This window comes from Trachemys scripta, chromosome 4 (genome assembly GCF_013100865.1).
Source record: "Trachemys scripta elegans isolate TJP31775 chromosome 4, CAS_Tse_1.0, whole genome shotgun sequence".
Taxonomy (NCBI): domain Eukaryota; kingdom Metazoa; phylum Chordata; order Testudines; family Emydidae; genus Trachemys; species Trachemys scripta.
This window is the reverse complement of record NC_048301.1, coordinates 57,717,357-57,740,725: the sequence shown is the minus strand read 5'-3', so window position 1 is coordinate 57,740,725 and position 23,369 is coordinate 57,717,357. Positions and strand designations below refer to the sequence as shown.

The following is a 23,369-nucleotide window of genomic DNA, read 5'->3' as shown; positions in this document are numbered from 1 at the left end:
GAAATGAGGATGGGTGTACGGATTTGGATAAAACTAGAAACCCCACCCACGCATTCTCTTGATCTTTGGCCAAACCAAATCAAGCCTTCTCTTGAAGTTGATTGCGCTATTTGCTTGTTTAACAATATAATATATTCCATGTAGAGACTGACATGTAGAATTTTCCTTGTATACACAGCAAGATATTGAGCAAATCAAGACTGCTCTCAAATTATAACCTTCGTACACTGAAGTTTATATTAAAATTCAGTTTGATCTCCTACTAGTTGTCCCTCTTGATTATCAGAGGAACTGAGATCCCTCAACTCCCACTATAGTCACTGAGGTTATATCTACACTACAGTCTATGTCGACAACATTTATGTCGCTCAGGGGTGTGAATATTCCACCCTTTTAAGCGATATAAATTACCCGATATAAGCACTCGTGTGCACAGCGCTATGTCGGTGGGAGACCTTCTCCTGCCAATATAGCGTCTTCCACTCGCAGAGGTGGGTTTTTTATGTTGATGGGAGAACTCTGCAGTGCTCTATTATAAACATGACCCGACTGAGGTTCTGGTTTCTGTAGCAATTGAGGATGCTTAGCATCTTTTGTGGTCAGGCTATTTGAATGTATCTATACTACAGTACTGGTACTGAAATAAAATGCAGAATAAATGGAAGATTAAGCTATCTGAAGAGATACAAGAATAGCCCAGTCCAGAAGCTAATAGGAACCAAGCAAGTCATAAATAGTCTGATCCTCTAAATGACAAAGCACATCTCCTGGGAGGTACAAGTGCTCTCAATACCTATTGGTTGCAGCAGAAGTTCAGAGCACGCAGCACCTCTGAGGAGGCACTTAGCACTTTACAGGATCAGGTCTAATGATAATATTAATAAGGGGTGGGACAGAAAATGGAAACAAATAATTTTGAGAACTCACTCGGTGATTGGAGAATACCCCCTACCAAATCCACTGCATAACACTGAAATAGGCATGAGCAAGCCTAAGGAATGTCAGGTGTTACCAACAAAGTTCAGTAAATCCAAACTCCTCCCCATGCTCTGGAAATGCATCCCTAAGACTGCATGATGAAGTCCTGAATCATGGGCTTTTCTGAGGCTAACACACAGGGAAGCATCCCGTCCATCTCATTGACTCTGATGCCATAAAGCCCACCCAAACTGACACTGTTAGTGCTGTGCTCTGTAGAAACAACTGCTGCTCACTTGAGCAGGTCTTGATTTCCATTCCACTCAAACTATCTACCTGGCCCTACATTGAAATTTATCCAAGGGCCAAATATAGAAGTTCTAAGAGCTAGGTGGTATTACAATTACTACACCATCTTTACTCAGGCAAAGCTCCCGTCCAGTATCTGGAGTCAAGATCTCAGTGTATTGAAATATTTATTTATTTTAAACTCAGTTAAATTAATAGCTCTTGTTTAAAATCAACTGTGAGCTGATAGAAAATATGGTAATAAAAATCATACTTTCGAATAGCCAATGAAGATTGCTTGAAAAATTAAGTTATTCAATGCTTCTTTATACTTCAGGACATTAATAATGTAAAAAACACCAGAAATACAGTATCCATGGTAACAAACTAGTAATTAATGAAATATACTAATTGCCATGGAAACAGGACTGAGCCAAGCGAAAATTGTGTATAATGTCATAAACCTAAACCTATCTCCTAACTATCCCTCATTACAGCAGACAACCTTGGAGTTTAGATCCGTTCATTCCATTTAGACAATGTCCTACTTTGTGAGACTCTAATTTATTACCACCTACCACAGTCTGCTTCTATAGCACTTTTCATTTAGAGCATCACAAGGAAAACAAACCAGCAGATAAAAATAACATTGGAGTGCAGGGCTCTAGCACCAAAACCATTAAATGCTTAGAGCTAAGTTAAAAAAATAAGAAGTTTTCAACCTCGATTTTTGTTTTAAATCAGGGGAGAGAGGAATAACAGTCTGAACCCCACATAATTCCATTTTAAGGGAATTCCATAAATGAGGAGCATATGGTTTGATAGACTTTGTCCCACCAAATCTGTGGGCAGTTAAAGGTTTTCTTCAGGAACTCTCCAAGCACAGTCTAGAGTGTAAGGGAACCTGTCACACCAATGTCTTGTGTTCATATACTAAACAGTATCACTGTTCTCCATTCTCATGGACATAGGGTCCCAGGTTTGTCTACTAAACACAAAGACATACTATAATTTGTTTGTAGATATTCCACTTCAGCCAGTTATAGCCACATTCTGAGGATATGAGAAAACACACACACACACACAACACACTACAATGTTGCCACCCTATTTTCTTTCAGGTATGAAAGCAAGTGTACTGTATTCCCCCTGCCCCCCACAAGCTGCAAAGAATCTGGTTTCATTTCCAAGGTTTGTGTAGTACATCAACCAAAGGTAAACCAGACTGTAAAATCAGTGGTTCAACCTTTGTAATAGATTCTGTTCAGGCTACAGGGCCAAAAAATCAGAGACTATGGTATCTACTGGAAGGAAACCAAAATAACATGAATGTCCTTCTTTGGGTTTCCAACACTAGATTAGCCAATATACTTGGTGCCATGCATTTAATTTAACTATGCATGCATAGCACTGTATGAAATCTTTAAATCTCAATAAATAGTGGAATCCATAGTAGAGAAAGCATTTCCCACCTTTTATTACTCTGCTTTTTTTAATAAACTTGACTTGAAACAGGGGCCATTCCATTTTCCACTTACTCATAAAGGCAGAGAAATTACCACATGAACAATACTTGTGGGTCTTCATGCATACACTTTGGGCTGAGCCATGACTAGGCAAGGAAACAAATATAATGAAGAGGGGAAAACCCACAAAAGAGAAAGTTAGCTTCCTGATACTTTGTTCTGCATGTTCTGTAACATTAAACCAATTTAAATATAATGAACTATACTGTTGCCAGAGTAGCCTTTGCGGACTTCAAAGATAGCAGCCCCCATATGCACACACACGTATATTGCCTTCTACCTCTCGCTAAATGTCAAGGTTAATCTCTCCTTTCACTTAAAAAACAAAACTATCTCTGTTTGTTGCAAACAGAACATCTGACATGGTGATTTTTTCAGGTTAGTCAAGGTGCCTCTACATGATACCCACTGCTGGCCTTTAGGGCCCACACAATCCAGACCTATGAATTACTCCATTTTGGGATGTAATCGCAGAACAATCAGTAGTTTGAGAGAAGAGGGGAGAAAATTGCTATTCAAGCATCTTCTGATGATACAAGGCCTTCTGCAAGCTCCCTCCTGCCAACAGGTGTCAGCCTTCCAACATGCCAACTCCTCTACTGAGCTATTCGTGTAATTTCTGGATGGTGGAAGAGGCAGCATGGTCTAATGGACTAAGAGGTAGGGCTCCTGTATTCTCTCCCTGGCCAACATCTACCCAGTGCTCTTAGTCAAGCCTTTCTGGCTTAATTTTCCTATCTAGTGGGAGTAATAATACTCAGCTGTTCCTTTGTGCTGATTAATTAGTGTTGCTAAAGTGCTAATTGTGATGGAAAAGATAGGAAGAACTATGGAGAGGCAACGAAATACAAGCAGGAATAAGTGATGAGATAAAGATGATGGTGTGGGCAGAAATAAGAGAAGGGGAGCAACAGGTAAAGGACAACATAAAATAGAAGAGATCGAAGGCAATAATAGGATGGAGTGAATATAAATTAGAAAGAATGAGGAGGAAGACGACATTGCTCTTCAAAGAAAAAAGGAATGAATAGAAGAAAACAGTAAAAAAAAATAAAAAATGAAAATACAGATTAACAGACTGGGTCAGATATGGAAGAACAGAAAATGGGAATAAAGGAATTAAAGAAGAAGACAGACACAATTTATAAGTTAAGTGATTTAAATCTATTTATGTTCTTTTATTTTATAGTACTTCCCTGGCACAATTCCATTAAGTGTGGGAGAAAGTGTGGGTATTTTGAGAGCTTGTGTTATATTACACTGGATCCTATACAGTAGTTAGATAACTGGAGAAAAAAGACTGAGAAATAATTTTAAATTCACAGTATGCACTAAAAGTCCTCCAGCAGAGGAGCTCCCACATCATTTGAAGAAGACCTTCCCCTTGACAGAGTTGTTTAAATGTTGGTAACATAAGCAGATGGGCTCACTTCTGCAGCAGAGAAGGCTGCTGGTGGACCCAATAATCCCATTTTAAATTTATATAAAACAAGTTAATTACTTCTGGGGAGCCCCAGCAAGGAGCTGCCTGACCCTCTCCAGAATGCTGTGACTACTCATAAGTCTAGTGGTATAACTACAATTGGTATATCCATAAGCAGAGTGTTTCCACTAATATTTTCATTATAATTGCATATATGTGTAATATCATTATCTAACATTGCAATAGCACTTTGTCCATTCAAAGTGCTATGTAAATGCTAAGCACTATTTCCACTTACCAAAAGCTACCATAATTCTACTTCCATCTTCAGACTGAGAAAGCATGTGTTCCTGGAAATATTTTACTTGTATTTCAACATTGAGAGTCTTACTTCTCAAAACAAGGGAGGAAAAGCCATTCCCTGCTTTTGCATCACTACAATATCAGTCTCAACAGCTGCTTTTCCACTGCACGTGTACAGTTAAGCAAAAATGATCACAGAAAAAAATAAACCTGGCCCCTTTCCCTTCCTCCACCTCTTGCTTCTAAAATGTCTCGTCTTTTACATAATTGATTAGCTTTATTTAGCTGAATGTGTTTGCACAGCTTTGGCAAGCAAATGTGTATTTTTTCTGCTCGAGCAGTAACAGTTTATGTCAAGAGTTAAACAGCCGCAGAGACCCTTGAGATGGTCTACATCCGATAGCTGTGGTATGTGCTCTGCTACACCTTAAAATGGTACGCTATGCAGCAGGCCCCTCTGAGGATATGGCTATGTAAACTATCTTACAGAATCTTTTCCTACCTGAACTAAAGGCTGAGTGTCTCCAGGCTTAGTACCAGCAATTCCTGTAACTGGAAAAATTGCTGCTAGAAAAGATCAGCAACAGGAAAGTATTGAAATGAGTAGGTAATCCAAACATATGCCTGAAATTCCATAGTTAATAGTGTAATTAGCAAAAATAATCTTGACAATGCTTTACTGTTAGTTGCCTGTACTGTTGTTTATGTTGTTGTGATGCTCAGGTTAATATGTACATAATCATGCCTTAAATCCTGAAAGTTTATGGAATAATGAAGTCCATCCTCTGTTACACTTCCCTGTTTATTTTACCACCTTTTACAAAAGGAGCAGGAGCCAATGACAACCACATAAATTCCATATGAGCGGTAGTCCTGGCATCATTATAGATTTCTTTTGAGACCTAGGAATTTCAAGGTAAGATAAAAAGTGATGAAGTAAACTGTACTTGGCCAAATCCTTCCCTAAGCCACCCTAGTGCAGCACCATGAATTTGGTCTTACAGTTCTGATCTCCCCAATGTAACCATAATAAGACTACAGGGTTGTTATCTTATGCACAGGACAGATACAGTCATAGAAGGTACATCCTCAGAACAAATATTATATTCACCAAAAAAGTCATTCAAAACTTGATGGAAAAATCAGTTTCAATAGAATTATTTCTTCCTCTGAGAGATTAAAAATCAGTAATAAACATTTGTGCTCTTCCTCCCAGGTGGTTTTAATGTGGGATTGTGCAGGATTCAGTCTTGTCAGCTCCCGTACCCAGTGTGTATGAACCATCATTAGGACAGCGATGTTTTCAGCTAGTGTCTAGTTTCAGCACATTTCTAATCTGTATCACATATTTTTAATCTTAGTATTAGGGTGAGTTAACTCATTTGCTAAACACATCTCTTTATAATCTGATAAATTACCAGTTTGATTATTCTCTGCTTCTTAATTTAAAAGCTAGATCACATTTCATGACCATATTGCATTCCAGGAAGCTTTTTACATACTTTTAGAGGACTGTAAGGTAATGTGCCACCAGCTTTGTCTAGACATCCAAAATACTGAATATATTTTAAAAATCCCAAATGTCTTTTTAATAGCAAATCTGCTGCTTGTTATTCTACATTCTGATATTTTATTAGGTTGTGTACTGGGCTATTACAGCACTGCATCAGACAGAGGAGAAAAGGGAAATGAATAAGAGAGGGTGGGAAGAACTAGTCAGCATTAGGATATATAGTGCATAATATAAACCCATTCATAATCTGACTTTACAAAATCCAGTCCTCATTGTACCATCCTTGCTCTGGCAAAATTCCCAATGTGGTTACTGAGGAGAGGGCTCTGTGCATCAGTTAAAAAAGAATTTTACTGTAAGCTGAACAAAAGAAGTCATAGAAAGGAAATAGCCTAGCACCTATATCAATAGACCAAAAGGAGACAAATTCAGCCCTTCAAAAAGTAACTTAGAAATAAATTATTTATACTACTACTCTCAAAACAGTGATTGTAACTTGATGCTCAAAAACAAAACAAAAAACAACTAGCTCGCTCATACAGGGTCAAGCAACATGAAAACTTGCAATAGCAAATGGCCAGCACACATCATATGCACAACTATGAGTTTTAATTTAATCCATCACAAAAAGAAGAAAGATTTGCTACTTTGTCAAAATATTAGCTATTTTCCCTATGCTTCCCTATTGCTTTTCTTAGGTTCCTGTTTCATTGCAAGTAAAAAAACAACAGCTGATCACAGAATGTGATATACAAAGCTCTGTTCTAATTATTTTTCTATTGTAAAACACCATACTACCAACATGTAGCTAGTAGCACAATAATGGGAGAGTCCTCAGGTATAAAACTCCTCTAGAACCCTATATCTCTCTTAAGAGATCAAATCCTGCAGTTCTTGCTCAGACAAATCCCTTCCTGATTTCTGTTGGAGTTCAGCCTGTATTAGGTCTGCCCTAAAATTGCATGATTTGGCCCAAGGACTCTCTCTCATCTGTTGTTTTCAACTGCAGCAAGTGTGTCATGTAGATAGAGTTCAGCCAAATTCTCATGCTGTTTATCAGTCACTTCAGGTCATGTGTCCCCTCCTCTTGATCAAGACTTTCAAAAACACATTTGTTCTAGGCAGACTGACAACCACCAGATCTGGAGACCTATTTCCCTGTGAAAGTTGAATTTCAGAGATTGTCCACTACTGGTATTCTTCCAGAAAGTAAAGTCATTATACATGTTTCCAAAGATACCCTTCTGAAGCCAAAAACGTAAGATTATGGAACAGTGACTGTGAATACATGGGATTGTATTTTTGGAATATTGTTCCTGAGCGCGATGTGTCCAAACATATAGAAAGCGGCTACTTGAAGCACTTGCTTCATACTGTTTGTAATATAGTGGACCCTATTGCAAGAGACATTGCTATTAATGCTCTGTTTGTTATGGAGGGATAAGGTACTCTGAAGAGGAGTCCATCATGACTAGAGCTGTGCAAATACATTTTCAGTTAAAAAAAAAAAGTTGTTTCGGGTCAAATCTAAAACTAAGTTGTTGGCAAACCAAAAAGTCCCCAAAATTAAATGTTTCACTTTGATTTTAAAGAGGGTGGATTTTAAAGAACTGGAAGTAGTTTCTAAACAAGAAGTCCTTTCAAACAGAAAAGTCAAAATGTTTCATTTCAACTTTTTAGATTGTTTTTGTTGTATGGCTTTCCACATGAACAATTTAATGAAACTCACATAAAATGTTTCATTGTCACCAAACCTGTATTTTTTGCCAAAAAAAAGTTTTGAACGAATTTTTGAACAATTTTTTTTTCCCCAGCTCTGCTCATGACACAATGAAGGGGCAGAATTAAGGTTGTCTTGGCATGTTTTGTGGGAAGCATTACCTTAACTGTGCATTTCCTGGTTTTCTTAAATTTCTGTCTTGTTGTTTCTTTTAAAGCTAAAGTATTTTTTATAGAATATGTGGAAGCACCATAACTGAGCATTCCCTGATTTTCAAGTCTCACTTTCCAGAAGGGTTTGGGAGCAGAAGGCACTGCTGTGAGCAACCTTAATTCCACCTGTTTTTATAAGGGACTCTGTTTCTTTAACTTGTGTCTATACCAAAGCCTCTTTCTACAAATCAGAAAATTGTTCAAAGCTAATAGCCATTATTCAGTCTCTAAAGCAGCCAGAGTCAGATCAGCTGACCCATTGATTAAAAAAATATTCTACTACAATGCCAGCGCTAGAAAAAGAAAAAGGCCATTGGGCAATGGAAATCTACTACTGCTCACTGAACTGAAAAGGGGAAGAAATCAGCACTCTATAGTGTATAATGTCCATAGACATCGTATACTGAAACAAAAGCAATCTCTGATCACAATTTCATATATATAAAGTACTATATATATTAGCTCTGATGGTTGTAAATAAAACCTGTAGCACAGTATAAAACAAAGCAGTGCTGTCTTCCTGAATTTTTAGGCAGCGAAGCTGGTGCTAGATACCTTGTCTACAGATGAAGACAAGTCAAAACTTTTAATCACTTTTCATCTGTATGCTTTCCCGTTTACCATGTCCTCTTCTTACATATACATCTGATATTATATCAATGACCATCCCTTGGCCAGAACTGGTAACTCACAGCAATCTGAGGAGGATACACCTCTTCAAGATGAATGACTTTTACTCTTTCCTTGAAGTTTACTGTAACATGCTAATAAGAATTGCAGCAAAGGAAAAATGATGGTATTTAGTATTATACTAAAGTAATGACTTAGAGGCCAATTTTGAAAGAAAGCACTTCTGTGTCTACAGTATACAAAGATGAAACTTAAAAGTGTGTCACTTATATTCTGTGCTTAGACACTCTTTTGCAGAGAGAACTGGTAAAAGGAAACATAATGGCTGGATAATGGAGACAAAGATGTGTCCCCACACTCCTGTCTGTTGCTGAATGACTGCTATGCCAAAAATGATTATTTGTTTACATGCATATGCCTCCTTTTCTACTAGCTAAATGGATCTTCCTCCAAAATGAGCATTGTTTCTTCAATTTGCTGTAGGCTTGGACCTATGAGCTCTGCCAGGCTTGTGCAATATTTCTACTGAATAAAGGGGGAAAGAAGTAGGAATCAAAAGGACACTTTCTTCTAGGGCTTGATTTGTGAATTTTTTGTTGAAATCATTAGTTTCAATTGGGCAAATTCTGTACCTGTTGGAGTAAGACTCCCATAGATTTCACCAGGACCAAGAATTGGTTGAACCTCAATAATCTAGGAAGCAAAACTTTGGATGTTTCATCCAGCTCCGAATGGATGTAAATTTTCATCACAATATTCAGGATTTTTCAGCACCCATTTGATATTAATTCTTGTATTCCTCAATGAAAATTTACTTATCATCTAAGCATTTTGTTTTTGCCTTCTCCTTAACATTTCACTGCACAGTTCTCTGACTCATATGACTGATAAGACACAAGTAGCTCACTGCCTAATAAAAGTTAGTGCTGCAGAAACACTGGGAGGAACAGAGGGCTTTTAACAGATAACTGAAAAGAACACATGGAAGCATGGCAAGTAGCCAACACAAGGCCATTTTTAGAATGTATAGATACAGCACGCCAGGAAATTATAGACTAATTATTACAGTTTTGCATCGGTTGTGGGAAAAGTCTTGGAAATGGTTTTAAAAGATCAAATGGAGGAATGGTCGGAAAACCACAATTTGAATTAAGGATAGTCAACATGGTTTCAGGAAGGGAAGGTCATGCCTCACTTACTTGTTGGAATTGTTTGAGCATGCTACTGCCAGTACAAACATGGGGAATGCTGTGAACATTGTATACTTGGTTTTCAGAAAACACTTGACAAAATTCCTCATCAGAGATTACTGTCTACTGTGCAAAGCCATGGCTTAATTCAGAAACGGTGGAGAGGGCCTCATAGAAGCGAGGGGCTGTCTAACGGACAGGAAACAAAACAAGCTCTGTTAACCTTGGAAGACATTTCTACCATTAAGAATCTTTCTAATAATCCAAGATGAGCTTTGCAAGATGGAATGGATATGTGGTTTCATTTGGAGAGAACTCTAAGGAATTAATTACAATTCATTCTGATTCCACAGAAAGACTTCCATTGCGACTTATATCAATTACCTGGGCTAATGGATCAAAGCAGTTCATTTTAACAAAAGTACAACTCAACCCAAGATTAAAGAAACTCACCCTCTGAAACTCCTCCAAAAATGAGATAAAAATATGCTTGCAACATAGTTTCAAGAAGACAGCTCTTCTAAGAAAGGAGAGAAAAGTGTTGTTCACCTCTTTTCTCATTCAGCTAGAATAGATTCGGTACCATATAATAGGTAAGGTATTAGAATCTTTACAAAGATTACTTCACAGATATGTGGTCTAGTGGTTAACAATGCTCGTCTACCTAGCGGAAGAAGATATCCTGTTACAGTATCACTTTCTGACATGTGGACTTGTATTTACTATTTCCTCAGGGAATGTTTATCATAAATCATGGATGCATTTAATTTCAGTACCATGATTTGAAACACGAGTATGCTATACTTCAGCTTGTACTCCTGAGCTAAATCTTAGGCTATGATGACACTTGCCAACAATAGGATGAACTTTTTCTCCCCATCAGAGTAACAACAGACATTCTAAATATACTGCTGTAAGACAAATTGCTGAAATTGGTACTGTGTAGTGCAGCAGTACTTATGCAACAAAAAACAAAACAAAAGCAGTGCCTTCTTGGCAGTGATTTTAATAGTGATTTGGGTTGGGTTTGGGTTTTACAAAACCAAACCCAAAGCTGAGGTGGTTGTGGATTTAGGTTTCATTTAATTCAAACCACTGTGGCTTAGGGAAAGGTGAAGCAGTTGCTCAAAAACAATTCTGATTTTGGCTTATTTCATGTTATTGGCCATTCCAAATAAAGATGGGCAAAACCGAGTGTGGCTTTGGTTTACCAAACCTCGGTCTGGATTTTGTTTTGAAAAACCAGGGATTATTGCACATCTGGGTTCCATTTTATCTCAAACAAGTGATTGTTTTAGATAGAGTATCACACTCTTGGGTGGGCTTCCCTTTCTGAGGCCCACGAGTAGACCCTTTCAGGTCCCTGACTCCACTTCACTTTGGGGTGGGATCTAGCAATCCAACCACTCTCCGACTGGGTCTCTGGGCTACACTGCCCCTGGTTGCCAACCTCTTTGCTTAGCAGGCCCAATGGCCTTGGCACCCACAAGAGTTCTCATTCGGGAGCTTGTGGACAGGAACAATGCGCAGTGACCACAGAAGCAGCTTCCCCAAAACAAAGTATGAATTATTTTTCCAAAAGATATACAGAGCCAGAAAAGGACAGATCCTACTGTTTGAAGGAATGTTCCTTATCCAGACCATTGTTTAACCTTTCCTGCCTGATTTCTTTTAATTACCCTTTTGATCAAGCTAACCATTCAGGAGTGGTAATATCACAGAGATGTGCCCCTCAGTGTACCTCTGGGATATTACCCTCCCTGAATGGATAACTAAATCACGATAAGATAAATAATAAGAAGAAAGATTTAAAATACTGGAACACTTCTAGCTCCCATGCAATTGATGGTTTTCCACTTCTCTGTTAAAATGATATCACCTCTCCTTTCTAAATCCATGCAGTCTCATTAGGCATGATCTCCACTAGTCTCAGTTCTCAATATCATGGAAGAGAATGGCTACCTGCAGGACTCACAGTGGCAGTTTTGAGCCTAATGATAGAGACAAAAAAAGAGCAATTCTTTGGCAGACTGACTGTAGCTCTTATGTTCCATTTCACATCTCGAATTCTTAACCTGTTTTGACAGTGGCACTCACAGCTTTGGTCCTCAGTACAATTCTTCTTTTGAGTCTCCCATCTCACAAAAGTGGAAACACAGAAGGCAAAGGACAAGAGGTGATAATTACACTCAGGCTGCTGTTTTTTTATAAATCTGCCTGCTAAAATCCTGTTTTTGTTTTTTTTTAAATGTGCATACAGCATTAGGCAGGTTCCTCTGTCTTTCAAAATCATGAGTCACTCAGAGCACAAAGCAGCAGGTATTACAAGGAGAGTGTAAAGTTAAAATAAACATGAAATTGATGTTTAAAAGATTGGAAAAAATGGGGTGCGGTTCTTACATTTGTTAGGGTAAAACAGTGGGCACATTTTAAAGTCGGCACATTTTAAAAGGTCATTCCAGTATTAGAGGTATTACTGCTTTCCCCATTGAAGTACATGAAACATGGCTGGATACACCACAGGAACCAATACTATCTTTAAAGCCAGAATGAACTTTGAAGTGTGTCCACAGTATCTCAAACATGCAGTGCAGAAGCTGGGCTTGATCATTTGCTTTCATGCCTAAATTTTGGTTTGTTTGCAGTCTGGGCATGTATGTGTCTGTCATTCAGCTACCGATCTGAAACTCAGACCATTATAGCTGACCAACAATTACTCTCCTCATGTCTATATATGCAGTAGAAATTGGTCAAAGAGATAGTCTTCATAGCTGGCACCAGATTAGGCACAGACTATAATTTGGGGCTCAGGTTCAAGGCCAAGTCACAAATAATGTTTTGGACTCAGTTGTATTGAAATTTGGGATGTATCTGGTAAAAATGCTTTCTCTTTACATTGCAGGTGTGAGATAGGAAAGGGCACTAGAAAATATGCTATAAGAAACATTCTACACTGGAAGTGGGCTAGAATACAGGACTTAGCAGGTTTTTCCTTCTCTAAATGTTTTGTTTCTGAGAGTATTAAACGTAAGGCTCCCAGTAATCTGAAACACAAAACTCACTCACAAGTTGGTTGATAGAAGGTGGGATAGGCATAAAATGAATGAGTTAAGCCATTGCAGGGATTTCTTTCCAGAGAGGAGAATCAAACAGTTGCTTTGGTGCACTGAAGATATTTGCAAGTTTGAAAAGGGAAGGGTCCAAAAATTGAAAAGCTTTTACACAGTGAAATGAGGAACATTCTACAAATCCTTCTTTAAAAGCAATGTTAGCAACTTAAATTGGAAGCATAGGTCAAAAAGAGTTAGCTATGACATTATAAGCACTTTGGATTTCCCAGAGGTAGTCTGATGCCTTTGAACTGTAAACGTGGAGACATGCTCCTTAAAGACCAAATCCAGGGAACCAGCATCCCCAGCAACAGATCTGCTCCATGATGGCTACTTCGACCCAATAACCTGCATCTCTTCTGCCTTGAGCACTGCACATCCAACTGGCTTGTGCCTTGCCCCCCATCAGCCCCTTGTACACAGGGAGTGTTCAAAGACCTGGCTCGACACCATGCATTAATTACATAACCTCATGTCAAGCTTCCCAAATCTAATCATCTTTCCTTTGCATAATACAACTATACCAGCTACCAGCTCCACTGCTGGGGCAAAAAGAAGAGGAGGTAGGGGCTGAATCTGACTCTGACTCCTGATACTTGCAGTCCTTGCATACCCCAAACTTCCTCTGAAGTCAGTGGGACTGGGCCACACAAGGAACCATGTTGAGACACTAATTCCTTGTAGACAGAACTGTCATATTCAGTCAAGTACATTTGATTCCTCTTAGGATTAGTTAAGCCTCTCTATAAAAACAGATAATATAGTTAGAATTTTTAGTTGTAACACAATATTTCTCTGTTAAAAAACTGTTTTCCACTAAAATTGCTAACCAGATCCATGTATTATATTAAAAAAAAACAAACCATGAAACAGGAAGAGACTGTGAACAAGACTATAATCATATGAGGTTCTGGTGACAACAAAAAGACCTTGAACTTTGCTCTCGTAGCTAATTATGATGTCATTAGAACTCTCAATGTACAGTATATATAGGTCTTTGTACTTCAGGGTCTATCATTTATTCTATATGTTAACTTCTAAAACTACAAACACAATGTAACCTAGTTATTGGAAAAGGCCACAATCCCTGGCATGGCATGTATGGATGCCAATCCTGCTGCTTTTTGCGTCTGAGACACTCACAGAAAACAACTTGTTTTCACAGCAGTTCCATAAAATCAGTTCAAAAAGGAATGATGTTGACTGAAGGTGCCTTGGGGTAACAGTTCATTTTAGCTAGTAAAGTTCTGGTATATAGAACTTTACAGCCTCAAAAAGTCTGGGAAAGATTAATTAATACCAATCACAACACCCATGTGATAAAAGGAAGTCGGTCCTAATTAGAGTCAGATCTGTGCTACAAAGTTTAGATTCATCCCTAGAGCTTGGCGTATTCAGACATGACTCCAAGCCTACTTCTAGTATTAACATTCCAATATTGCACATGGAGAAACAGATACAGAGCACTTGATCACGATTCCAATTTCTCTAGTGTAAACCAGGAGTAACTCCACTGAAGTCATTAATAGAATTACAATGCTGTAAAGCAGGTGTAAAATCAGAAGCAAGACCAAATGACTTGCCCAATGTACGTAATGCAGCATCAAGAATCCAAATGTTCTTGACTCCAACTCCCTATATCAAATCACTAGATCTTGTTCCCTCTCCAACACCTCAGTAGTATACCTCCCCTGCGACTTGGGCACGTGACCCAAATCTTTGTCCCTACGTGTACACAGAGCAGAATCATATTCAGTCTCATGCAAGAGGACCCTCAGCATTTGTGGAGAAGGGGCAGAATTTATTCCCACCTTTTGGCATGTTTTTCAAAGCAAATGTACAATGTTGAGAGGGAAAAAATAGACTATCCCTTCCAATGCCCAGGTGATGTGAGTGCTACAATGCTTATATGTTCTGTGTCTCACACTTGCCTCCTTTTCAACACCACATTTTTCCCCCCATGGAAAGCTGTGACTTTATCTCATTGATTACAATTTATCCAGCAACCTCTGTCCAAAACAATCAGATAATTTGATTGACCGAGGATTTTAGCAACTCCCTGTGGAAGACAAAATTTCACATGCAGTCTAACAATTGCTAGTTTATAAGCTCCTCGAGGCCATATTTACTTACGTCTGCACAGCACATAGCACATTTTGGATGCTATTGAAATAACACTGTTGTGCAGGCAATTACATGGTTCGATAGGAATAAATCCATAAAATAAATACAAGCTTTGAGGTATTTAATGTAACTGTGAAAGGCAGCTCTCTTCATGATGGTATCTTTAAATTGTTAGCTTTGGTATGACAAGTGATGTTTAAAATGAATTTCATGTAGAGCTGGGAAAATATGCTGGCTCAACAGCCCTGGAGAAAGCCTCTGTCCACTAGTGGCAGTGAGAGATTCCCCATACCTAATAATGTGCTTCAACTTTACTCTGGAAGAACCATCACTATAACCAAGAGGATAGTTCAGTCTCTTGGCCAATTCAGTGACCAATATAATGGTGATGATTTTTGTATTGCACTAGTCCCAAAGAGGCCTTGCTCATGATCATGGCCCAATTACATGATCCTTTACAAACACTTTAATGTGTAAAGCTCACATGCTGTAAACATTAAAGATACTGCCCAGGCTCAGAAGAGCTTATAAACAAACACATAATGATGCTGGGAAAGTGGAACAAGCATTGACCTAGCTGCTGAGCCTACCAAAAACAAAGATGGTCTTACATGTAAGAAACAGGACTAGGTCTGAGATCTGTGTTGTATTCCTAGCTCTGGCACAGACTTCTTGTGGGGTGTATACAGACAGACATGATTATTTCTTTTAATCCTGAGCTAAGGATATGCAGGTATTTCAGTACCCAGTACTTATATATGTGCAATGCCCATTCAGTGTCCTATTGTGGTGCAATTCCCAGAAGTGCTAGATTCTAAGCCCACTCTCTTTAGATGCATTTGAAAAAGTTGTCATGATCTTCAATGAGAGCAGGATTGGCCCTTAGAACATCCAATGTAATATGTGCAGTTACATTAAATCTGGAAAAGTTCTCTCTCTCTCTCTGAGCAGAACTCTGGGAACGATAGCAAGAGATACACCATTGCTGACACTGTAAAGTGAAAGGGCTATTGCCAAATATCTCCATATTATTTTATTCATAGGCATTTCAAGGGACCTAATCATAGAAACAAATATTTGTTTTCTAAGTGGGCTTCTCCCCTGGGTCGGTCAAGTACATCCAAGTTTGGAGGTATCAATATTTTCATGGGGGTATCCCAGCATCTCAAATCCTGAGCCACATAGTCAGCATAAAATTTGTTACTGAAGTACTGCAAGTATAATGGAACTTCATCCAATTGCAAATTCAGTCTGGCTCTTGTAGCTTCTGGGTGTGCTTAGGAAACATTTTTAAAACTTAAATCGCAGGTTTCCTTGCCCCAAAAACCTCCAATGATCACACCTCAATTTTCTGGTATATTGCTAAAGAAAAATTGCTTTTAAAAAGAAAAAAATCATTTCAATAACAAGTTACATGTGGCTTTTAGCAGGGAGACAGGGTCTAATAATTGTATTTCAAATATTTGCATTTACATTTTTCAGAAGATTTTCTATTACTTTAGGGATTCATTTACACAGCAGAAACACAGATCTAGTGTTCCCATGGTATTTCAAATCCAAGATGGTGGAAATACCACAGATGACCAGTTCTCATTTTAAAAGCAAAATCCCTGAATCAAATAGCATTTCAAGGCCGTGAAATTAAAAGGCAAAGAAAAACAGTAAGCACTAATAGAAATACCAGCCATATTTAGCTTTAGATGAATACCATTACTTTTATTAATACATACTGATGTAAAAACATAGGAGCTGCACATAGAACTTCACAAGAAAAACAAATCCCTACTCCTGCCCCTTGGAACTTAAAATGGAATGATTTGATCCTGAACTCAATCAACTTCCATTAACATCAGTAAGAGCTAAGGGCTGATGGCCTCTCATAAGCTGATGTGCTTGGCACCTGCCAGGATCAGGCCATACGTCAGAGAAAGAACACAACAAAAAATGACAAAATCCCATAATGGGCAGGAGTAGATATGGTATAAAGGGAAGACATCTCTGAACCCATGGGAAAGTAGAAATGCTTTGGAGGGAGGAGACATGTTCCTGTAGTGAGCGGATTGATAAGCTGATTACTTAAATTTGTTTCTTGTTGGTTATTTGGGGGGCTGGATGAAAGGGAGAGTATTTTATGTTTATTTTATTAAATTAATATTTAGATTCTCATTTTAAATTACATTTGATTGATTTTCATTGGAAGATTTGAAAGAAGAAATATTTTCAAATTAATTCAGGTTCTTGTGCATTCTGAATGTACAGCCCAAGTCGTTTTTCCAGAGTTTGCCAACACCAGCCAACCTTAAACACTATTACCCAGGACAGACAATGGGGAGGGGAGGTGGGGGAATAGTTATTGACCTCAGCACAAACAATCTTCAGGCAGCAGCTCCAAAGTTAGAATCTTTGGACTTTCACTGGCACTGCTCACTGGAGTCCTAAACAAATAGTCTGCTTACTGGACTCTGTGTACTAAAGAACCCCTTATGAAAATACTGCTTCTAAAATGACCTATATTATATAGTAAAGTTCAGAGAATGTTTTTCTTTAATTTTAACTGTGTGTTGGTGCCACCTACTGGACAATGTTGGTACTAATGTCGGCATACATTCCCAGCTACACCTGTCTCAATTTTGTTGGCTATTTGAAGAATCAGAAAGCGACCCTTTCCTGGCAGAGGTGCAACTTCAAAAGTATTTGAAGGAGGAGCTATGGGGAGTGAAAATACAAGATTCCTTAAACCAGTCTGAAGTAGATATCAGTGGCCTAGTTAAAACTTCAAGGGAATATGTCCCCTCCTAGCCCCCTCCCATCCTTCCAGTGGTTGCTTCTTAGGGATAGGAATATAAGTAAAGAAAAGTAGGGAAAGTTTCAGAATACTAAAATAATTACAGAAGACTATTTCTCTGCTCCAAAAATGAGCAAAATTGGCAGCACTCCAAACTACCCATTGACTTAAAAACCATTTTTTTAAATTATTAATACCATTAAGTGGTATCACTCTCATTCTGACATCTGATAAGTAGCACTGACTTTATATCATAAAGATAGTAATATGTGATTACATCTTTGCAACAGCTTTATGAAAACATCTGCTAGTCATAGATATAAGAATTTACCCAGAGAAAGTGAGTGAATTTTCCTATTTTAGAGATCAGTATCATGAAGGAGATTAGCAGCCCTGTTGTTATACCTCACCTGTTAGACCAAGGAATTTAAGTAGCACAAATAACTCAGAAGTCTCAACTTTGTTATGTTTCGTTGATATAAGTAACTGGATAACTCAGCAAAAGGGCAACAGGGTACACAGTCTATCATTTCTTGGTCAATCCTGTCCAGGTAAGAAGTAACTGAAATTGTTACCATGCAAGGATTGTTTGAGCAATGAAGTTGACTAGGGACCACAACAGGGATTGGAAGTCTATTCCCAATTTTGCATAGATCCACTATATCACTTTAGGCAACTCACAATATATTTGCCTCTGCTCCCTCATCTATAAAAACATGCCATTGATAAAAACATGGTTAAGTGCTTTGAGATCCTTGGATAAAACAGTTATGAGAAATGAGTTTATGGTCTTAATGTAACTTCTAGTACACAGGTAGTCTCATACAATTAGCACCTTTGTTGGCAGTCTCGACAAAGAGACCAAGAAGACTGACTGAGCATAGGAAATGAACTCACCCCTAGAAATTGTCCATCTCAATAAGGGTTGAGGAGAAGGTAGAAGCTTGCATCGCTGATGTATGTACCTATATGTGGATAAACAGAATACCAGCCTCTAGTGCTTTTGATCTGGTACTATTTATTAGCCCTAAAGTCACTTTTTTTTTTAAAGGAATTAGTGCTTCTAACCAAAATAAACTGAAAGGTGGCATAAAAAAAAAAACACCCACCTCATATGCAGACTGGGAAAGCATGAGGATGTGTGAGTTATGGAGATCCAGATTCTTTCATTCACATTGAATTTTGGGTAAACAGTAAATTGAGCTGAGGATTAATATTAATGATTTTCAGCTGAAAGAAGTGGAAAATATTGCAGAAATGAATCGGATAAATGAGGTAGCTGAGCTGCAATTAAAAAAAAAAATCCCACCCCTCCGCAAGCTCCAAGAAAAGCTGAAGAGCCTTAGGTTCCTTACTTTATTTTCCTCTTGCTTTTCAAGTGCAAATATTTTAGCATGAATTTTACTGCCCAGGAAAAAAATATTATTTCATGAAGATTATATTGGAGATGAATCTCCTACCTCTAATAGCATGTTATTTCCTTAGGGGGAAAAGATCCAGCTGTTCTTCTCACTCAAAAAGGAATAAATCCATGTACTAATTACAGCTAAGACAACACTACACAAATCACTTCACTAAGACTACACAAGTCACTTCACTAAGATGTCTTCAAATCACCAGGGCCTGATGAAATGCATCCTAGAATACTCAAGGAGCTGACTGAGGGGATATCTGAGCCATTAGCAATTATCTTTGAAAAGTCATGGAAGATGGGAGACATTCCAGAAGACTGGAAAAGGGCAAATATAATGCCCATCTATAAAAAGGGAAATAAGGACAACCCGGGGAATTACAGACCAGTCAGCTTAACTTCTGTACCCGGAAAGATAATGGAGCAAATAATTAAGCAATCAATTTGCAAACACCTAGAAGATAATAAGGTGATAAATAACAGTCAGCATGGATTTGTCAAGAACAAATCGTGTCAAACCAACCTGATAGCTTTCTTTGACAGGGTAACAAGCCTTGTGAATAGGGGGGAAGCGGTAGATGCGGTATATCTTGACTTTAGTAAGGCTTTTGATACCGTCTCACATGACCTTCTCATAAACAAACTAGGGAAATACAACCTAGATGGAGCTACTATAAGGTGGGTGCATAACTGGTTGGAAAATCGTTCCCAGAGAGTAGTTATCAGTGGTTCACAGTCATGCTGGAAGGGCATAGCAAGTGAGGTCCCATGGGGACTGGTTCTGGGTCTGGTTCTGTTCAATATCTTCATCGATGATTTAGATAATGGCATAGAGAGTACACTTATAAAGTTTGCGGACAATACCAAGCTGGGAGGGGTTGCAAGTGCTTCGGAAGATAGGATTAAAATTAAAAATTATCTGGACAAACTGGAGAAATGGTCTGAAGTAAATAGGATGACATTCAATATGGACAAATGCAAAGTACTCCACATAGGAAGGAACAATCAGTTGCACACATACAAAATGGGAAATGACTGCCTAGGAAGGAGTACTGTGGAAAGGGATTTGGGGGTCATAGTGGATCACAAGCTAAATATGAGTCAACAGTGTAATGCTGTTGCAAAAAAAAGCAAACATCATTCTGGGATGTATTAGCAGGTGTACTGTAAGCAAGACACGAGAAGTAATTCTTCCGCTCTACTCTGCACTGATTAGGCCTCAACTGGAGTATTGTGTCCAGTTCTGGGTGCCACATTTCAGGAAAAATGTGGACAAATTGGAGAAAGTCTATAGAAGAGCAAGAAAAATTATTAAAGGTCTAGAAATACTTAGTCCTGCCTTGAGTGCAGGGGACTAGACTAGATGACCTCTCGAGCTCCCTTCGAGTTCTATGATTCTATGATTCAAAGACATAAGATAATACAGAGGGTAAAAACTAAGAGCCTAGACACATTTGAAGTGTTCATGAAATCATAAGGACAACACTGGCTCTGAAGGACCATCTAATAGGGAAATAAAGTGACTAATGGAAGGTGTGCCCTCATATAATCTATTTCCCTTTAGCAAAGATGAGCACAGCCTTCCAAAAATGGGTGCATCCCTTTGTTTCTCACTTTCTCCTCAGGTTTTGCAAGTGATGTAACTTCATTATTATACCATGAAAAAAACAATGGGCTGGACTTTCCATTGTCTTGAGTAATATGAAGGTCTAGTTTGTGTGGTCAGCACTACTATCTCCAATATCTGTCCCAGCCACTCTGTAGCCTGTTATTTTCTCACAACTAGGGCCTACTTCTTTAGCTCAGTGGACTTCAACTCGTTTTGTCAAAATTTTTGACAGACCTGAGCAGCAGAATGTTTGCCAACAGTCACCACTATTTATTTAAAACTTTTTCTGTGAGTGTAATAACTCATTTTAAAAGTGCTGATTTGTCAGAACCTGAAGAATGAAGGTGTCTATTTTTCCATAGATCAGATACAGCACAGGCAGCAGCAGTGAACACTCCTTCACATTGTTCCACTAATATACCTCATCCCTGGCCTAGAGGGATGAGGATGAGAAGATGAGAAGTTAGATGACAAGTTAGTTCGGTCTCCATGGTCCATTCAGTCCCAGGCTTCTCTGCTAAAACTGCTATCAAGTGTTAATTGCATAGAGAAGGGTGTTCAGGATAACAGTTGTCCACTTCTAACTGGATCAACAAACTCATTGCACAAAAGTCACCTGACAACTATTATGTGTTACTGCTGACCAGGATGGAATTTGAACTGGTAAATTAGACATGAAAGGCCACTGGTAACTAATAGAGCTACTCAGGGAATGTGTTTTTTTCCCCCACAGAAAAACAAAAATTGGAGATGAAGACTGGCTGAGGAACCCAACCTACAGAAAAGAATAGGGACCTGAGGCACCTGAACTACAACTCCCATGAGTCATTGCAGCAGCATTTCAAAATGTTTTTTTTTTCTTCGTTTGAGCTGAAAGCAGACACTTGGAAAGTTTTGTTTAGTCAAAAAACTACTATTCCATTGAAAAAAAAAGTTTTGATGGAAAATTTTCAGCCAGCTCCAGGAATTAATACACTGTAGACTATTTTTTCAAGTTTGAATTTTCTATTATATATATTTGGAGTCTAGTGTTCTCTCAATGAGTAAATGAGCACAAAGTTTGCATCTGAACTTCCCTAAGCTCAGAGGCATTTTGAGCTAGGCCAGACTTTGCTTAGTAATGAGTTAAAATTATGTGCACTCAGCAAGAAGAGAACATACCCCCTAGCTTGAATTAATATCTAACATGCATCCTATTTACTGGGGTTAATATGAAACTAGACAAAACTATTTCAAAATATCACTGTGCAAATGATTCTGTCAGACTGAGCTGTGGGAGGTTAGAATGAAATTCCTGTGCTCACAGTGAGCTCAGCTCACCAGCAGGAGAGAAAAAAATCACTGTTTAAGGGAGGGCCCCACAGCTTTGCACCTGCAGTTCAGTTTCTGCAATCCATCATTTACATTACCTTTGGAAATGGAGGGTTAGGAAAATCTTGTGGCAAATTTACAGTGAACTGTGAATGCTTCCTGTCCTGTCCTCCCTGCCTCAGCTACAGCTGGAATCTAATAACTCAAAATCAGTTATTTCCTGACAAAATAATATATTTCTGCTTACAATTATTCTTTCTGGGGAACTGAAATGGTACTATGGAGAGTGTTGGATGATGAGTCCTATAGGTTGTAAAATCTAAGTTCATTCTGATCCTACATTAAAACCAATATTTACCTTGCCTCTGAGGAATTTTAATCATTTCCTTTCCTGCAGCAATGATTCTTTAGAGATAGTTCTGGACCTGGAAAGGAAGAGGGGAAAAAATCAAGGAAAGATAGAGAACTTACATAACCAAGATCTTTGTACAGTACTACAACAGGTGTCTGGAGAAATCTTACACTGCAAATATCTAAAGTTGTCATTTAGGAGCCACAGCCTTTTCAGGCAGCTAGTGGGGTTTAAGGGAGATCACAGCCTCTCACTTCATGACTCCACAAATAGGACTATCTAATGACTTAAGGGGAGGGCAGATCATTTTTTATAGCCACATGGCATCTCAGTGCTTTCCCCGTTGTGTACCTGTACTGGTACTATGATGCATGTGAGGCTGATTTCCCAACCTGGAACATTCCATACCATTTTCAAAGGCAGAATAAGACAGAATGCATCAAATTTTTCAATACTGTTGTAGTTTACCAGTGTAGAAGCAGTGTTGTAGTTTACCAGGTAACAAGCATCAGTTGTCACATTTATTCACCCGTCCTGAAATTACTTTAGCTGATTTCAGCTTATGGGTGCAGGGCTACAAATATTACCATGGACAATCAAATCTGTCATCACTGTTTCCGTCTAACATACTCAAAATATAAAGTGGGGAGTGGAGAACTTGTTTTGTCAAGTTTAGGACCCTCTTAATAATAGAGAGTTCTATACTTAGAACTTGAAGTTAGGACAGAAAACAATCATTTGAGGTTTCAGTTCCACTCAGCTCATTCCATTCAGGATTTCAAGCGCAAATCCTGAGCTGCCACAGGTCTCTTTATTTCATGTCCCTGGTTAGTTCTATAGGCAAGGCAAAAATTACTTTTAGGCAAGAATCACTATTGTTTGCATAACACAAGATTCTGTTTAGCTACAAATACATGGGGTGAGGAAGCAATTACATTTTCCTT

General features: G+C 38.4%; 1 long non-coding RNA gene across 1 annotated transcript; it reads left to right on the top strand.

Moving 5' to 3' along the window:
• Positions 1-7,087: 7,087 nt before the first annotated feature.
• On the top strand, positions 7,088-22,442 carry LOC117876964. Its single transcript, XR_004645586.1, has 2 exons — positions 7,088-7,251; positions 21,496-22,442. It is a non-coding gene; the product is annotated as an uncharacterized LOC117876964 (long non-coding RNA).
• The last annotated feature ends 927 nt before the right edge of the window (positions 22,443-23,369 follow it).